Raw genomic sequence first — 20,655 nt, 5'->3', positions numbered from 1 at the left:
CGACGGTCCACCGTAGCCTAGGCAACCTAGGCCACAGCATGCTGGCGTCTCAACGAACCGGCGCATCCGCTGGTTTAGCTTTGGATAGGCGAAACATCGGACGTTAGCAGTTGGTTTCGCATCTGCCATTTCCTCCTCCGAGAGCGAGTCACACGTTCGGCTTGCACGCTTGTCCTCTACCTCTGAACTCGGCGAACGCCGGATCTGCACGACTCTGCTTCGGGGGATGGATGCGACCAGTCGGAAATACCATTAGAGAGCAGGTTATCGGAACAACTCTGCCGCACTTCCGACTTGACGTTTGAGAAAGCGCTCCTGCATGCACGGCTGCACGAAGATGCCGATCGAGAAAAACGTGAACGAGAAAGCCAGTTATCTGGGCCAGTCACCGTTGATGCAGCGAAACGCAGGCCAGCGGCAGCGAGAAGGCAGTCGCGTAATCAAGCGTCGGGATCACGAGGAAACGCTCCTCCCCGGCGCGCACAGATCGTGTCACTTCTGCGGACGAGAAGAGCATGAGCGGAAATTTTGTCCTGCTAACAAAGCTGTTTGCAAGTTATGCAAAAAGAAAGGACACTTCGAAGCAGTTTGTTTAGCTAAACAATGCTCGCAAAGCTGAGAGTCACATGCCATCGAGATGAATGCTGTCAAGACCAATGAGGCAAATGCTAAGTTTGTTTGGGTCCACGTGAATGGAGTCCCGCTCAAGTTCAAGGTTGACTCCGGAGCGGAAGTTACCGTCGTTCCAAGCACTTTTCATATAACAGCACGTACTGTAAACCACTTCTACGTGACAAATATATGCTAGACAATCAAGCGTTTTTTTTTCCCTCAGGTTTAAATTACTGCGTGATCAATCCTCCCAATGTTGCAAAAGAATTCGCTTGGTGTGAGTACATGTAGAAGAATAGTTATTGATGTCGCGGAATCAGTTATAAGATATGATAATGCTGCTTTCGCAACAAACTCTAGTTTCATATTACCGGCGCTAATGCAAAATGGAACAAACCGGAGACAATTGCACCGCAGTCTCCTCCTTGAACTCAGTTTTAGTTTGAGCTTTTATGAATGGAGAATTAAGTAACACATAGTACATGTAACAGTATTACATCTCACTGAAATATCAGCCATTGCTCTCTGGCAACTAGGAATATGAAGATATCGGATGTCATTGCAATATAAACACGTACACCCAAAAGGTAAACAGGTTTAACCTACAGCTCCACGCAAGCAAAATGGCAAAATGAAATCGATGCAGGCGCGGAAAACTCCAGGCAATACATCGCTACGGGACAAAAAGCGGTAGGCGACCCTAGTATTTTACTTAGGTGTCTCGTAGTGGCACTCGCATTTCGGTGTTTGTGTTCTGTGCATTGGTGTACGGTAATCAGTGATTTCTAATTATTTATAATTATTCCAGACACTTCAGTAACTCAACTTGTAACTAAAATTATGCGCTGATATCATATCTGCAATGAAACCTATGAATTTTGTACTGTATTTTTTCTTTTTTTCTGATTTATTTTCAGTGTCTTCCCCGGTCGTCTCAGCTAATTAATTTTAATTATTCAAGACAGTTCAGTAACTCAACTTGTAACTAAACTTATGCTCTGATATCATATCTAAAATGAAACCTATGAATCTTGTACTGTTCAATTTTTTCTACGTTTTTCCTAATTTTGTCTCCGGTCGTCTCGGGAGGTGAACCGAAAGTGCTGCGCAAGATACAAGAGTGTCACTCTATGCTCATCCCACTAATTAAAACAATAAACGCCGTGTGAGCCTGCAGTGAAGCTAATTTTGACAGAATATTGGGGCTGGTGCTTGAATTGGCCCCAAACATCCCTGTAAGTTCTGCATTCCGCAATACGTTTGAATGATTTTTTGTCCACCTGCCCGTGTTTGCCCACTTGAAAGGCGCACAACCATGGCGTAAAAAAGGCCATTAGCTTCAGTAATTATTTTTTGGGATTTGTTTATTCGCACGGAAATACTTTCACGAGCAATCAAAAGAATCTTCTGATATTAAAGGGAAATTGAGACATCCATCCAATCGTAGCAATTGCTACAAAGTAAACGCATACGGATTTTTTTGATGAGCTTTGAAAAAAAAAATTGTACGGTTTTTGGATGTAAACAAAAACATTTGAAGAAAACATTCATTTCAGAGTGCAGTAATTACATGTTATTTTGTAGTGCTAGCTGGTGGTGCTAATGCGTGTATCTTTCTTCGAATGACAACCCCATCGGCATCAATTGAAGGCGTGGTTCTAAGGGAAATGTTAAATCATTACAGCACGAGTGGTGACGACACTCAATTAGACCTTGGACGGAACACGTTTCGCGTGCGAAGCTGTTCTGTGGCACGCCGAATGTGAGCGACACAAATTAAACACCAGTGAGCGCAATATATCGCTCACCCGAGCAACTTCCCCATAAGTGAGAGCTAAGTTTTATCCCCGAACGTGAAGCCTCCGTCTTCCTTACACCAGAACCACCTTTTACATGCAGCGAAGCTGTTTTAAGGGGAGTCCCACAAAGGTTTGCGTGCGGTCAAGGCCGGCGTGCGACCGGTGTGACGGTGTGTCTCATACGAAATGTTAATGCAAGGCAACGTGCGTGGAAGACCGAATTTTACTTGAAACGTAATATTCAATGGCTATGAAATAAAGATTGCGCGTGTATATCTTATTCGAAGAAGTACGTCTATGCGCATTAAAATAAATTGTAATCTGCAATTTTTTTTCGTGATATCGCCTTCTACGGCTCCGTGTTGGACGATTTTTACGGTTTTTGTGCTAAAGCTGACACCGTATTGCTCTGTTATGAGAGTACATAGGAATACAAATAAATCAGGAAAGGAAAACGAAGAGCGCGAGAACACGACGAAGAAGAAGCACGACTGCCGCTTTGGTAAGACTTGGTTCCTGAGCTTGTCACCAGCGTTCGACTGCAGCGTTCGATTCCTACGTTCCTGCGTTTGATCCCTGTAATAGCATCTCCTGCTTTGGGGGCTTGGGTCAAGTATCGGGTGGTATTTTCTTTGTTCACCTTGATCTTACGTTACTCTTTTTATTTCCGTTCGAAGAATTCTTATGTGTTTTTGAGTTACTCAGCCTTGCTTCATGTCTGTCTCATCACCTGGCCTCGGGGCTTCCCCGTGGTCAGCCTCGGTGGCTCCCCAGGAGCTACCGCTTGATTTTTTTCTCCGCAGTGGAACCGGCAACGTTCCCGTGGCCATGGTGCCTACCGACGGGGGTATAATTAACATGAAAAACCCGAAGACGATTCAGGTGGAGTTGCAGAAGGCGTCAACTCACTACCGACAGATCACTGAGGTCCGCCAGTTCGGCAAGGGAGGTATTTTATGCTGCTCGCCAGACCACAACTGTGCCAAGGAACTGCTCAATTGCCCAACATTCGCTTCACATCCGGTGAGATGTTTCGTCCCACCACATCTTGCATGCTCTAGAGGCATTGTACGAGGTGTAGACGTCAGTTTAACCCCTGAAGAGATTTTAGAGATGTTTTCGGTGGCTGGTGTCATCTCCGTTTACCGGTGTAGCCGAGTGATTGATAATAAGAAGACTCCAACTGAGTCAGTGATAATCACATGTGCTGGTACATTGCGACCGACAGAAATCAAGGTCTGGCCCCTTATATATAAGGTTGAAGCTCTAGCTCCACGCATTCTACAATGCGCCAACTGTTGGCGATTCGGTCACAACGTGAGGGGCTGCAGATCTGCGCCACGTTGCCGTAATTGCGGTGACAACCACAATTTCACTGATTGTTCATCCGAAGAAGAGAAATGCTGTCTCTGTAGTGGTGGTCACCCCGCTAACTACTCGAACTGTCCTGCGAGAACACAGGAACTTCAAATCCTGGAAGAAATTGAAAGGAGACGTTGCTCACGCCGTGATGCTGTTGCTGAGGTCCAGGGAAGATCTAAGGGATATGCAGGAGTGACAGCCCGTCAACAAATGGTTGCAGACTCGACCCTTTCCGATGCTATTGCGATAGCTGTCGAAAAAGCGCTCTCAAAGGCTATGGAACGACTAACATCAAACCTATCGGAGACTCTAGCTCATGTGATGACATCACAAATGATTCAGCTTTTCAGTTCTGTAACGAGCCCTAACACTAGCTCGCAGATTCCTACAAATCCCATTACATAGAACGCTGGGCACCTAATAGATCCCTCGCCAGTCATTGCAGAAAGCACTAAAAATGCAAGACCATCAACTTCAACTCAGCAGACCGACAACGGATGCTTCTCTGGATCAGTGTCGGAAAACAACCAGGACGTAGAAATGGATCTTCCGACGCTTAAACGCACAAGATCACCTAATGATAATTCATCCACCTCTGTCCCGCACTCCAAAACCAAAAAAATTGTTAAAGATAACATTTCTAAATCCGATGCTAACCCCAATTCTTCAAGTTCTATCCATAAATCAAAACCCGCAAAACACGGTAAAGACAGTCTTTCGAAGAAAGATTTTTTAAAAGACAGTCTATTAGAGCAAGTGATTTCTACAGTAGGCATTAATTCATCATAGGTGTTTTAAAGGTATTACAGTGGAACTGCCGTTCCATTATTTCTGCAGCCACAGATTTAGTATATTTTTGTTCTCAATTTTCTCCCGACATTATTCTTTTGCAGGAGACTTGGCTCTCACATGGCCAAGATTTCCACATAAGAAACTACCGTTATTTCGATTGGACCGTCCATCCAGAGGTGGAGGACTCGCTTTCCTGATAACAAATAAAATATGCCACAAAGCAACACTATCATATCAGTATATGTCTACGGAGTGCGAGATACTAGCAATAGATGTAACTATTCCTGGTTGTTCTCCGTTTTCTTTAGTTAATACATATTTTCCTGCAGGTGTTCAAGATATTCGATACCTTAATAACGTTGTCAAATCTTGTAGGAAAGAAATTGTGATAGCGGGAGACTTTAATTCACACCATGTGGCTTGGGGTTTCCGAACAGACTCATGTGGAAAAAGATTATCGGACTGGGCAATTAATCAAATTTTTGTTGCTTAAACACGAAAACAGTTACGTTTATTCAAGGCCGTTATAAATCAGCATTGGATCTAACATTTGCCAGCGCGGGGATGTGCGTGACTTCCTGGTCTACAGTCGACTCTGCTTCAAACAGTGACCATCTACCCATTAGATTTGATATTCTGTGCCCTCTTACTTCTTTAGAGTCTCCGGCGCGAATTTTTGTCAATTACCAGAAATTTCAGAGTGTATTAAAAGCGACCCTCAACTCCCAGATAACGGTGCCGGATGACATCAAAGCCATGAGTCTTTGCGCGGTATTAAAAAGTTCATATAAAAGATCTCAGTTCTATATTAACAAAGATAAACGTACTCACTCTCCTTGGTGGAATTCGGAGTGCACGCGGGATTATAGAAGACGAAAAGCCGCTTGGAAAAAACTACTTTACAATCAGTCTCCGAGTAACTGGAGTGATTATAAGTTTGCAGCTGCCACATTCAAAAGAACTGTATCGAATGCCAAAGACGAATATGATAAAAAACATCATGAATTCCTCTCTAAGCCTAACAACAAAAAAGCACTGTTCAGGTTCCTTCGGTATAGAAAGTTCATACCGACATCAGCGAATACTACATCGATAATTCTTTCACCACGTGAGACAGCTGCTTCATTAGAATTCATAGGAAAGGGATTAGCTCAACGCTTAACATCACGTTTGCCGAATCGACAATTAAGTCCTCCCATCGCGGATGACTTTGTGGAAGTCACAGTGTCGGAGCTTTCCAATATCGTTAGATCTTTGCCTGCCTCAGCACCAGGTCCTGATGGCATTTCCAATGCCATGTTAAAATTTTGTTTGCAATGTCTCCCGAGGAACTTCTAAACACAGTGAATTATTCTCTAAAAATGCTTGGATTCCTCAAGAATGGAGGACAGCCAAAATAATTCCGCTACTTAAAAAACAAGGAGCTGGCTACAATCTTGACAATATTCGACCTATTTCTCTTACCTCAAATATGGTAAAACTTATTGAAAGAGTTCTATATGATCGCATGATCGATCATATATCTAAAAATTCGTTACTGAGCCCAAGTCAAATAGGTTTCCGTCCTGGTCTCTCTATTTGGTGTGCGCATGTAGACTTGGAAAGCCGTATCCAACTTGCTAGAAATAGAAAAGAATTGAGTGCTTTAGTGACTCTTGACGTGGCGAAAGCTTATGACAGTGTCGAATACCCACTACTACTGGACAGATTACAGTCCTACAATTTTCCGAGATATATAACGACATGGATTTTTGCATTTTTAAGAAATAGAAAATTTTATTGTTTTCAAAACGGCGTTTCTTCAACAAAATTCGATCAGACAAGAGGGGTGCCCCAGGGGGCTGTTCTGTCTCCTGTCCTATTTAACCTTTTGATGAGTTCAGTTCCACTGAGCCGGGAAGTTCATCTCTATGTCTATGCAGACGACATCGCATTTTTCGCGACAGCAAGAGACATCAATTCCCTTTATCTGTCCTTGCAAACATACCTCAGTATCCTAGAGACGTGGCTTCACACTCTTCACCTGTCTCTAAACGTAAACAAAAGTGCAGTCCTTGTCTTTCCGCTTTCCGGGCCGATACATTTATCTTTAGTATGTGATCAGAGAATAATTCCACAAGTAGAGTCGCTTAAGTACCTGGGTATCACATATGATGAAAAACTTAGCTGGCGTTCTCACATAGAAAATATTGCAACGAAAGGGACACGAGCTGTAGGTTTATTACGTAGAATCAGTAACCGGCGATCTGGTATGCGAAGTGACACATTAATTATGATCTACCGTATGTATGTACGACCGATTATAGAATTTGGATGTGTTTTGTTTTCCGGAGGTGCAAAATATAAAATAAGACCACTTGTTCTTTTAGAGAGAGAAGCTCTTCGAATATGTTTAGGCCTGCCTAAATTCGTTGCTAATAACGTGTTATACCAGGAAGCGCGCTTACCTTCTCTTCACACGAGATTCTGCATGCTTACGGTTCAAACCTACTTAAGGGCTTATGAGTCGCCTCTTAGACGTACAGAATATATATTTATTAGTGAACCAAATTCATTTTTTGAGATCACGTGGCCTCGGTTACATACCCCACAGGTTGTATTTGTGCAGGAACAATTAGCACCTTTAAATGTTCACATTAGGGAAATCATTCCGTTAGATAGCTCCAAATTGTCCTTTAAAATAGAATTTGCGGATATTTTCCCCAATAACGCAAAACTGCTGCCACCAACATATTTGAATGCCCTTTTGCAAGATTATTTGGCCCATTTCCCAATAAATGTAATAGCGACTGATGCTTCCTCGTGTGAAGAGAAGGCAGGCGTGGGAATATACTCACCATCCCTCGATTGGTCTTTTTCACTTCGCCTGCCAGATTACACACCAGTTTTTCAGGCCGAACTTCTGGCAATAATTCTTGCATTGAGAAAGTTACCGCTATATGTTACAAAAGTTATTATTGTCACAGATTCACTTTCTGTATGCAGCGCGCTTAACGCATCTACAAATTTGACAGCTTTAAACACGTTTTATACATTAGCTCCTCCCCACTTAAAGTTAGTTCATTTAGTATGGGTACCAGGCCACCGAGACATCCAACTTAATGAAATAGCTGATTCTTTAGCACGAGCTTCTTTAAAGGGTCCGGCGATATCTGTGCTGCCGGCAACTGCGTATATCACTGCAGCCAGATATAGGCAGTTTGCTTTGACTGAAGACAAGAAAAGCCTCGCACTAGCAAAATCAACAGACTTTATACATCTAAATTATTCTTGGAATCGACAGTGGTGTCCCAACCGGCAATTCGAAGTAACACTGACAAGACTGCGTTGCCGTATTCCACAACTAAATTTTTACTTGCACAGATGTGGTCTGGCGGCATCACCATTATGCTACCTCTGCAATGAACCAGAATCTATTGATCACTTTTTACTATCCTGTCGGCGGTTTTCTAATCATCGACAACGATGTTTAGAAATCCCACTTCGTAATCTAGGACTGCCGTTAAGCAGTTCAGTTTTACTCTCACTTGGAGCCACGGTGTTAGGATATGGCCACGGGAATGTTTGCCGAGCCATTTATAACTTTTTATGTGACACAAAAAGATTGCCTTATTAATATTTTCCCATTGTTACGCGATTGCTTTATTTATCCTTCAATAAATTATAGCTTTAGCAAATTCAAAAAGTAAAGTCATAAAACCACAATTATGTTATTATTATTATTATTCAAAATCTACGTATTTCCTTTGCTGTATTTAATTTATTATTAAATTCATATTACTATTCCTATTCAGGCAAGGCTGACTAACTTAGTAAACACTACTAAATTCTTTTATTATTGCTTTATTTCTCATTTTGAATTACTCATTTATTTTTATTCTTATACTTATGTATTTATAAATTAATTTATTTCAAATTTCTATCATAATACCACCCGGTTCGTGGCCTATCCCCCTCAGTGGGTTGTGCCAAGTATTGAGGCATCATCATCATCATCATCATCATCATAAGACGCTTTCTGTCTCGCTTTACTATCTGATTACTTCTGTTTTGGAAGTTCACTTTCGCGAACCTTGTTGGACCGTGTTTAGTGTTCTTTACTGAGACTTTGCGAGACCTTCCCGGTTATTACGTAATGGAAATATGTCTTTAGTACAACGCGCGCTGGTTAGTGCGGTTCACTGACCTCGCGGGTGACCGTAGCCCTCTTGTTAGAAAGCACGCATGGAAATTAGCGCTGTTAAGTTGAATCGGGAGAAACATCTGAATTAAAATCACTTGACGAAGGCAATGAATTCGAATGTGGAGACTGCCTTACGCTGACTTTGCGTTTCTTCCGAGGTGACCCGGCGTGGCTGCTTAGTTGCTTTGGTGTTGCGCTGTTAAGCACGAGGTCGCGGGGTCGAATCCCGGCAGCGACAGCTACATTTCGATGGTGGCGAAATGCAAGAACACTCAAGTACTTAAATTTAGTTGCACGTTAAAGAACGCTTGGTCGCGAAAATAATTCCGCAGTCACCCACTACGGCCTTCCTCATAATCAGATCGTGGTTTTTGGCACGTAAAACGCCATGATTAGTTGTTTTTTTTTTCTTCGGAGGAAACTTACTTGAGAGTCGTCAAAATTGAAGCCTGAATGAAAAGCAAGTGTAGAATCTCCCCTGCTACTGAAGGCAACCAAGTGCGAGCTTCGTACTTTAAAAGAGGCCAATCCGCTTCATATACCATGTATGAATCAGACTAAAGTAGCTCAATAAATGTACAGCGCACTATGAAATCTTGTATAACAAAGCCCTTGGTGGGGAAACTTCATCCCGACTAAATTTATGTATATAATATTTACAGATTTAACGGACCCCTGAACACGTTGTTCTTAAATGTTCTTTTTGTTTTTGAAGTTCAGAAGGCCCCACGTAAACCCGGCATCGCGCCGTGGGTCGCCGAAAGAATGCGAACTGCCGACGCCAGACCAGAATTTGCAGACACATTGCCACATATTCAGTGAGCCAAGTTGGTCTGATAGTCAGTAGTTTGGAACTCTCTTACCTCAGCACAGCAGGCCGATGCATTATCCGTTCCACCACTGACCACCACGTGACCCAGGTAGATGGCAAAGCGGTTACATACATACATACATACATACATACATACATACATACATACATACATACATACATACATACATACATACATACATACATACATACATACATACATACATATATACCTAAATACATACATAACCCCGCAAAGTGTGTGATGTTAAAGTATTAAAAATTTACTCAAGTATTATTGCGCAACAAAAGAGGCGGATGTGAGAGAAGAACACACACCAAGCGCAAAAGTGTGTGCTCTTGGTGTGTGTTCCTCTTATCTCACGTACGTGTCTTTTGTTGCGCAATGATATTTGAGTAATGGATTACCAACTTACTGCAATAATGGGCGCGACAACATGCTCAGTGTAATATGATCCGTCTCGTGTGCGGTCCGAAGAGTGTCTCTCTCTCTCGACGCGCTGATGCCTGTGGGACCGTCCTTCTTTGCATTGACAATTTAGCGACGTCGGGGAGACAGAGCGGTTTGCGTTTTTAGAACTTACATTTTCTAACGGGATATAGAGGAGGGTATATATTGTCACGTTGTAGTAATTACGAAGAACGAGACAGCAGCAAAACTGCGACCAACTAAAACTAACTTTTTATTAAACGGTGATGCTTGAAAATGGTCACCAGGCAACAAAATGTCCCAAGAATGCGCGTGACGACTTGTTTCGGCTAGAGCAATGGGAAACTCCCAGCCACTGTTAAGGCCTCTTGAGAGACCTTAGCGTCTTTGTAATATGATCCGCCACCTACGTGGCACGAAAGGCCCTGCCCTCGCTCGACGTGCTGGTGCCGATGGGGTCGCCGTACCTTTTTTCAGTGACAGTTTAACGACATTGCGGAAACGGGAGTGTTGGCTTGTTTCCGAACTTACCACTTTACTTATTCATCCAGTTAACGATCACTTAACAATCTTTTGGCCGGTGATGCCAGGTATACCGCTACCATATTTGCCCCTTATGCTTTTGACACGTGTCTGTAAAACACGCTATTGTAGAAACGACAACAGATTTGCGACTTGAAGTAAAAGGGACTATAAACCTGGGGTTATGTCATAGTACTGCAACAGCTTTGAAATTCCGCACTGCAGTTTGCAGCGCCGTATCTTCTAAGAAAAAAAATTCCGGAAGTTAGCTTTCGAGAGCGAACTGTTGTTGCAATTGGGAGTCTTTAGCTTAAATACTTTTGCTGCATAATATACATATTTGCCGAAAACAATGTTGCCACGCAAAGCATGCGTCATGAAGTTAGCGTCGATGAGTAACCGGGTGGCACGTATCAGTAAAGACGGCGGTGATGCATAGAGTCTCTACGAACGTTGTCTGCAGCTTTTTGGCTGATACTAGTTGAGCCTATAGCCGTTCACTTCAGTGGGTAAGGCCTGATCGGCGCCCATTTCCATGCGCTTGTTTTCGTGCAGTGCAGAAAATCTCCGACACAGGAAGAAAAAGCAGCTTCCAAACTGGAGAGCCTCTTCAACCACGTCCAGCGGCAGTTCCAGGCAAAACTCCCGGTAGTGCCAAGCAGACTGCAGCCACTGCACTCTGCCATCGTTGGATCAAGGCTGGCAATACTTCTACGGTGCAGAAGGACGCAGTGCACAGTGTGCCACCTAGTAGTGCACTTGGAGCAAATCAACGACGTGATCTGGTTGCTGGACTTCGAAATGACCGAGGTCACGCCAGGCAAGCATGCCATAGGCAGTGTCGGAGTGTCCGAGTTTCTGAAGACCTACCAGAACGATATGGTATTCGCATACGCGGCCATGGCCTTTCTGCTTCTCCTGCACACACACAGCTGCATGGAGCGTTTTGAGGTTTGGCTTGCTCGTTTTTAATACACCCCTTTATATAAGCCTTCCAATAGAACACATGAACATTTCATTTCACGTCTTCTCTTTTAGAATGTAGCGCTAATGTACTAATTGTGCCCTGAGTCCACGTCAAGAGTTAGAAATTGACAAACCAGTTAGCCTGCTGTCTGTTTCGTACAAATGATAGAATTTGGGATCATAAAACAAGTGGAATGCCTAATTTGGATTAACCTTGGCAATAGGCTTGCTTTAATAAATAACTCAAACCGTTAACCTATCATTGATCCATTACATATCGAGTCATCAACGAAATATAGCCGTCGCTCTATGTGACATTCTGAACAAGCAAAAGGCGTCTTATGCTAGTCATGGCGCAAACTAAACGTAGAGGGGCATACGTGCATGTGTTATAATAACAGTTTTTTATAGATGTCATACTTGTTCACAGGTGAACTGGTTCACAAGTTCGGCTAAATTACATTTCGTTCTTTAATTGACTCCAGCAGAAATCAGTGATCTCTGTTTACTGGAAAGAATGAAGGGCGCAAAATAACAACGCTTACGTATGCGATTGCGTTGCCCTGTTGAGTGTCATAGAAAACATGACTGAGGACATACAGCGACAAAGCATAACCCCCGCACTATAGAACGTGGCAACACTCAACATTGCACCTAGACTCGAGGAAGTCCATGATAGCGGCGCTCCAAGCCAGGAATAGTCATTGCGCTCAATTAACACCACATGGCAATTCTTGAGAAGCGTTGCGCCTTCTTAGCCGAAGGGCGGCGCTTGCTCAACTTGGAGTGGAGGAAGTGCTTTCAGTCGAGGCTCGTTTTGGAGTGCGGGCCAAGGATCTTTTGTAGATGTAAAATACTATAGTAGTGCTGAATGTCTGCTCAGTGAACAAGGGTTTACTATTTCTAACGAGACTGCTGCAGCAGTGAACGCATTTACATTTTCATAACAACATTTGTTGTGTGTACATTCCGTGCTGCATACCACAAAAAAAATAAACAAAAATACGTGCACCTTTCGCAGAGACCAGCGATGTGATCTTCCTTGAACTTTAAGCAGCGCTATTGTGACAAACACACAAGTAGTACGTAGCGTTGTCGCCACCGGCGCACAATGGCGGGTACGCTGTTTCGCAAAATTATATGCGTCCCACGTAACTTGTTCTAAAACTTTAAAATATATAAGTGTGAAGTAGCTGGACAGACTCAAGATGATATTTGCCGTCGGTTGAAGCAAGTCAATATACTTTTATATTTTACCTAATTACACAATTAGTTATTACTCATTAATCAACTTGATTAAATAGTATATTCAGAGCAAAAGTGTCAAGAGAAGATTGTTGGCCATCCTCAAAAATTCTCGATAAATGTTTCTGCTGCTCAATACGTGCTATATAAAAGTTTTTTTCCAAGCCCGAAAGAAAGCCCACAAAATACGGAGAAGGATTGTAGGACTCGTCATTGATTTATGCACACGATATGCGAGCTTATTCAAAAGGTTTTCAATTTTTTTAGAAACAGTTCGTGGTTCCTATAGTGATATAAAAGGCAAGAAAGATTTCTCATGCGACCGCGTCATAACTCTTAACGTACAAAATCGATTTAACCCATAAATATAATGCGCAAATAAATCAAGGGAATTTTGTACCAATTTAAAAAGGGATTCCAGAAATCACCTTTTGTTTCTAGTGATTGCATGGCGTCTTCCCATTTTCACTAAACTTTCTTGTATAATGCACTCGGACATTGAACGTTTACAAGGACTGTATACAAGACCATATCTTGAAAACAAACTTTTCATATAACGTTCTTGTGAATGACAAGTGTCATATCACATTCATATGCGCGTACAAGTACGCATTTATAGATATCACCAGCTGTTGATCAACTAAAGTCTAATAAGCATCGTTATGCTATTCCAGGTCGTCGACCTGTTCGCTGCCGAGGCTGAATTTGACCGGATGCTTTGTGCGAACATCGGAGCGAGCGATTCGCTAACCGGCCTTCGCATGAGGCGATGCCAACTTGGCGAATCTGCTTCACACTTGCTCGGGGAAGCTCTCGGTCATTTGCTGGTGCTCTCTGGTGAGAAGGAGGTGTGGATGCATCCTCTTGCAGAGGGCGTGGCCAAAGCGCAGAATCTTGCCAAGATCAGGATCACCGATCTCTATATAAACGTGAGTAGTGTTTAAACGGGACATTACGCGCACAAAGCCGACTGTGGCCCAGTGTGCTGTTAGTGCGAGGAGGTACGGCAGTCAGAAATTATTAATGCTCCACGCAGTCCTTATACAGGCGAGGTCCTTCGCCTGCTGCCGCCATACTACTGCGAACAAATACCGCATGTTAAGACTGCATTGCTTGTAAAATCGCAGAAAAAGATCAGTTTCATGCGTTGTTTCGTTTTAGAGAAAGGTACAAAATGCTCCTTGTTGCCACGAGACACTGCCAACGAAGCGCGAAAAAATAGCTACACAAGGGGCATGTTTAGTACCTAGCGCATGTGGTCCACCCTTTTCTGTCCATTTTTTTTTCTTTTTTCATTTGAGCTTCACTTGCGGTATGCAGTTTTGTTTTCCTTACTTCTTTTCCTTTTTCGACATATCGCTCCAGTGGGATTCCAGATTCCGCGCGCGAGAAGCCATTGCGCAAACCCTGTTTGGAAGAATATCCTGTAACAGTGGCATTAGGTTTGACGCGGTATTTTCTACCGAAAATACGGCACAACCGAATGACGGAGTGCCTTGTCTTGCCCTGTCTTTGTCGCTTTCGCGCTAAGAGTATTAAATCTCATGCTTCTTGTAATGTACTCTGGTGGCTGGCTCTTCTATAGAAGGAAATCTTCAACATATTGCACAGCCAAATCCTGCGCGTTCAGTCGCCGTAAAATGTACCTGCACGAGCATCCTGCACACTTAATTGTGAGAGTGCCAGCTTCTTTGCCTGCAGTACTAGCATAGAAGTTCTCAACAGCACTGCATAATACGAGTCTAGCAAACGTGACCACTGCCACCACGCCGAAACGGCGCGCAATGTGGACGCATCATCAAAAGTGCCGTAATAGTACTTTGCATACTTGAAGCACAAATGGGCTGAAATCACACAAGATTTGACATATATATATATATAAATAAATATATATATATATACACGGGAACTTGCGTGTTGAGGATGCACGTACAAAAACAACGATACTTCATTTCCTGCGTTTCGGCCGGAATCCGGCCTTCGTCAGGGAATACATGGAACGGTAAGGCGTTGTGCTTCAATACCTACATGGTATTGGGGGGGGGGGGGGGGGGGGGAGGTGAGTCCCCGACGCATTGTTGCTATAAGGTACTTGAGCCCGTGTCAAAGCAGCATCGCACTTGTCGAACGTGATTTTAAAGAAAATTCTAAGCCACGGCATGGTTATAAGAAGAGGTTTGTACAGGTCCGCAGGGCAGCAAATGTAACCAACCATATGTATACATGAAGAACATGGTTTACAAAAATATGACACATACCTTAAACAAAAAGTCTTTATGCCAAGGCAGGGTTGTGAGAACAGTTTTGTACAGGTTCGCAGAGCAGCAAATGTCAACGAGCATATACAGAACAATATCACGGTTTACAACAAGATGGCACATAAGCTTTTTAAAAAAACAAGAAGCCGTGGCAAGGCCAACCGCCATCACAGGGGACAGCTTTTTGCTGTAGGGTTCTTGCACCATGACGAATAATCACTCAAACATGCTAAGAATGCACCGTGGGATGATTGCAGCGACAGATTGTTAGAGCAACAAATGCAAAAAAGGAAGGGTTTACAAAAGAACTTAGCAAGAAAGGTGTGTACCCAAGTTACAGCAAAAATGCGACAGCAATGATTCGTTAATATCACTCGTACTACGTTAAATATAATAGAATGACACATCATCAACTAGAAAATTGTTTGGGCTGAAGCTTCCGCGTTTGTGTCGGGTGTGCGAACAGTTAATCCGGCGACGTTGCATGAACGATGCGACGAGAGATGAGCTGTTTCTTCTGAGGACAATAGGAACATGAATCTCTATTTCGTAGAGAAAGAGGTTGATAATGTGCCCGGGTTTTCGGTAATCCCAGAGGCGACGGCAGGAAATTTATGAATTACAAATGATTCGCGAACCTCCCTTTCCTGGTGCGATTTGAAACCAGATGCAAGTGTGGCGGGCCCGATAGCTTGTCAAAAGAGTGGCCCGGGATAGAGACATGCTTGGATAGCGGAATATTATATATATATATGAACGTGACGGGAGACAGAGATGGCTCTATTTTTTTTAATCACGACCATATAACGCCAGCAGGCCATGAAGCCAAATAAAGCATAGGTGTAAAAGCTGTGATTGAAATTGAAATGTAGCACCTAGTGAATAAATGTGGTGGAAATGAACGTAGATAAAAATCTAAGCCCCTTTCTTAAAGAAAGATGGTTGAACGCGAAGCTTGCTCTCATGCAGACTGAATCAAAGTCAGTCAAAAGCCAACGACCACGCAACGAACCCAAGAACTGCTGAGCGACCCGACGCTATGCATATGTGAATAGATTGCTTGTTTAGAATTGTATTTTTTGAACGTAGACGTTTAATGAAGACACATTTCGTTAAGTTGCATAGCCTTTATTTTGGATCATATAGCCGTTGATTACACGCACAGACTCACACTTTCCCGGACGACTCTACACTTGCACAGTATTGCCTTGTGATCGCTGTGGTAGACAGTCAGAGACTCTGCCATTGCCGATACACGGGATCGGCCTTAGGGCACGATCGCGCTCGCGCTTACGTTCGCGTACGGCAGCCTCTTCTGCCGTGTGCTGCACCCGCGGCCTACCAATGGTGACGGTCGGAAATTCATTGCGTGACGCGCTTAATGCAATGCAGATATAAACAGTTAGTCTGGGTAGTGTGGCGTTGCAGTTCCCGTTGTTGTTATCGGTACAACGGCGAAAGTAAACTGTTGTATTATACGTTACGTATGTCGCGTGTCGTTGTTCTATTTTGTGCGCAGATTCAGTTCCATTGTGTAAGTTGACTTTCCTGCAGTGCGTTTTTTGCACTCAGGGACGAATCAGTGAGGCATAGAAAGCTTGCCTTTAAGAAGATGACTTGTGCCTGGTGGGGACTGAAACCACAAGCTGCGCATTACGCGTGTGATGCACTGCCATGTGGGCTACAGCGACGGCCATCAATCCATTTACTAACTTGGATATTTATGTGTACTACTAACTACTAACTTGGGTATTTGTGTGTACTACTAAGTGTTAGCCGGCGACACTCAAATCCATGGCGGGCGGAGGTGCAACCCCGTTTTTTGCCCAGCGGCATCACATAACACGTGTACTTAGGAAAACAGGCACGTGGCTTATAAACCCTCGTATGCTACCCCGCATACGAGGGTTGTTCCCTTGCTTCCCGCACAACTAGTGTCATATACGCAGTTATCCAAGTTGACGAGAGAGGCAGTTAAGAGTGGCACATGTCCAGTGCATTAATGGCGCAGCTCACTAAAGCGTTGGCGTAAAAGACGTTCATTGAAAAGCGGCGTATACCCAGTGCATGTGTGGCACAGTTTGTTAAAGCGTCGGGTTGCTGTCATTGTCTCAACCATGCGACATGGCTTCGATTGCGTCCAGCCTCTGAAAAATTTAAAGGTTTTTTTTTCCTGCCATTGTAGAACGGCACACCGTCTGCTGGCACGTGAGTCTATTTGGCATCAAAGAGGTTCGTTGAAGACCAGCACAGACCAATTGGCCCACACGCAGTGCTCAAAGTTGGTGTTACAGAATTATATTGAAGGGCGTTACACACCCGGCGTCGCGTCTACGCTGGCCCATGTCGGCGGGACAGAGGTTGGTTGAAGAGTGGTGCGTGTTTACACATTGCCACATATTCAGTGAGATAAGTTGGCCCGACGGTCGGTTACAAACTCTGTTCCCTCAGCACAGCAACCCGATGTCCAAACCCTTCCACCGTGGACTACACAGTGACCAAGGTGGGCGGGAAAACAGTTAGATACCAACATTCATAGATAGACAGATATACGGAATAGTATTATTGCAGGAATTATTTTCTTTTCGTAGAACTCTTCGCCGATTCAAGACAGTCGCATAGCAAAACACGAAAAGTGATGTTTTACCACGGAGCCACTTACATCGTTTTCGCACCGTTGCCTGCTAAGCATAAAACGCCGTGTTTAGTTCGGCTATGTATGTCGAACGAAACCGCCGTTTGACCTAAGTGTCGCCGGCTCTTAGGACGGCCGTGACTCCAAGGCAACGGCCGGTGCGTTTGGCTACGAATCGCGAGTGCTAACAGAAGAGTACGGACATCACAACGGACGAGGAGAAAGATTGCCGACTCATCCAGAAACATGCTTTTGCGCGCGGAGTCATGATAGACGAGACGTCCGATCATTGTTCCACTTGACCGGAGTCTATGCAGACATGACAACAACGCAACCGGCCACGTTTAACGCACTTGAGCAGTTTCTTGTTTCATTTCAATTGATGAGACATGTTTAAAACATGCCCGCGAGATGTGACAAAAGGAGGCAAGTCTCCTGACAAAGCAGGCAAAGGAAGCATGTCTCCTGATCATGGTCAGATGGTCATGTCGGCCACACGTGAGATTGAATGAAGCGCGTTTTCTGAAAGCGTATGAAGTGCGCCATAGAAAAATCAACAAGGCTTATAGACGTCACTTGTTTCCTCAACTTGTTCATACAGTGGGAGAATGGAGACGTGCCTATGCCTATTCTCTGTATCTTTTGTGGCGCATGAATTGAAAGCTAGACAAGCATAACCGGTAATAAGTACCTTCAAAAGTAAGCACAGCGGTTATTCTGAGTGTATTGCGCTCCACCGAAATATCACAAGAACACCTCACGTGATGTCATCAGAGCCTCAACGGTATTAACATGGAATGAGTTTGATCTTTATATGAGGACACAGATTACTGCGCATACGCCTGCATGATGACGTTTACAATTTTTGCCGAGATCATAATTAGTTTGCGAGTTGTATTCGTGTAGAGTATATTCCTCAGAAAATTTATCCCACTTTCGCTGTGCACACTTTATGAAGTTAGGATATCTAGTGCAATTTCGAATGAAGCTGTAAGAACTCGTTAATTACATATCGCAAATACCAAATTTCTTTTTTTTTTGCATGGCAAGTCAATCAACACATTTTTCCCGCGCCTGAATTTCTTTCAGTGTTTCTGGAAGCTCACCGGGGTAGAACATTAACCGTGGCTTCTTCTCGCAGTCGTGAGTGTTGCGTATCTTACTTGTCAGTTTTTGCTCTGCTGAATTAAATATATTGCCTTCGAAAGCTCTCTCTCTCTGCCGCAACAAAAGCCTGTCTAGTTTCGTACAAACATTGGAAGAGGGCGTTGCGGTTTCTCACCTACCGTGGGAACGTATGCGGATTCGCTCAATCTTCACGCCTGTGGCTATAGACGTTACTTGGGCGTTGTTACGCTATACCTTATTGAATTTCCAAGTAGGGATATTTTTCTAAACGCACGAAAGCAATATAGTGCTGCGATTACGGCTACTTCTTGCTAATTGTTGCAACAGTGTATTTTTGTTGAAAATAATACATATGCAAAAGGCGTTTCAAGATTGATGGACGAAATTCAGGCAAATCTTTGTGCTATCCATCGTTCCCACGTTGTCTGAACCGCCATGCTTACTTTTCCCGCACACACTATAGCATTAAAGTTCCGGCTACTAATTATTGTGGGAAAATCAATTAAAAAAGTAAACTATTCTTGCAGTGCATAATATGCCGGTTGTGCGCAAGGCGTAAAGAATGCGCGTGTTTAATCGAATAATGTTGGAGTTTTATTTCTAAACGTTTTTGTAGATCGACTACGGGAAGTCGAGGCTGGACACCGGGAGAGCACTTCTAGGAGTCCTGGAAGCCAACGCGGCCATCGCCTGTCTCAGCGTAGACTGCAGTTTGGTCTCACTCGAACATGGCCCTCGCTTCAAGGAATGGCTGGCTCAGGCTTCGGAGCTGACGGAGCTGAGCTTATGCTGCAGCCAGTGCAATCATTGACACGAGGCGAGCCTCGTATTCGAGTCACTGCCGGTGGCCACTGGAATCGCCCGCTTGGTCTTTAAGGTTTAACTGTGAAGGTTTGACTAGTGCTGTACATTAATTCGTCCCATCTTTATATTTCGTTTTGTTGTGTACGTGTTTTCCGCAATTTGCGCTGCCAATATGAATACAAGCTGTACCAATCCCCTGGCCCGTCTTTCCGCTTTGAAAGCTATGCTGTCGGTAAAGCTTTGCCGGCGAAAGGTGAACGACCATTAATGTTAGAGCAACTCAAAATCTAATTAGTGGTTTATCAGTGCTCAAGTTTATCAACACCGCTTTTTGGACATCTATTCAAGAGCCCGTCTTTCAAATCTATTGAGTAATCAAAATGAAACTTATGTAAAACTAAAGACTATTGGGGATAGTTTGCAGGCCGAGGGTGAGTGCAAACCTAACGGGGGGAGAGGCACACCAGCTGCATGGCGCCGTGACGTCACGGCGCGGAGAGGGTGTGAGGAGCCGGCGCGGCGCGCGCAGCCACGGCGCGGAGGCGCCAGCTGCACAACGCGCCGTGACGTCACGGCGCGGAGAGCGGTGCGGAGCCGGCGCGGGGCGCGCGCAGCCACGGAGCGGAGGGCGGAGCGCGCGCAGTCACGTGGGGCGTGACGTCGCTTCGCCGTTGCTACAGACGCTCCTCTCCGGTCCTCGCGCCGTTGCTAGGGGAGAGGAGGAGGAGCGCGGATGCCGGCGGAGTTTTCGGGGTCGCTTAAGAAGTGCATTCGCACTTAAAAATGGTAAACGCCGGTTTCCGCGCCCTCCTGGGACTCTGCTGGAGTGTCATTTGGGGTTATGGAATTTCATGCAGGTATTCCAGGTGCTTTTTCTGAACTTTTGAGCCTGAAAGCGGAGAATAGACCCTCCCAGTGCTTGTTGTTGCAACGACGGAATCTGGTTCAAACATGTTATATTCTGGGCGAACGAATAAAAAATTACTCGGCTGTAACAACACCCTGCAACGCGACGCTAACGTGGTGCACACGTTGTTGATATGATCAGGCCTTAGCGAAGGTGAATGCAAAGCATACTCCAAGATGG

The sequence above is a fragment of the Dermacentor silvarum genome, chromosome 1 (assembly GCF_013339745.2).
Source record: "Dermacentor silvarum isolate Dsil-2018 chromosome 1, BIME_Dsil_1.4, whole genome shotgun sequence".
NCBI classification, from domain to species: domain Eukaryota; kingdom Metazoa; phylum Arthropoda; class Arachnida; order Ixodida; family Ixodidae; genus Dermacentor; species Dermacentor silvarum.
This window is presented reverse-complemented; position numbering follows the sequence as displayed.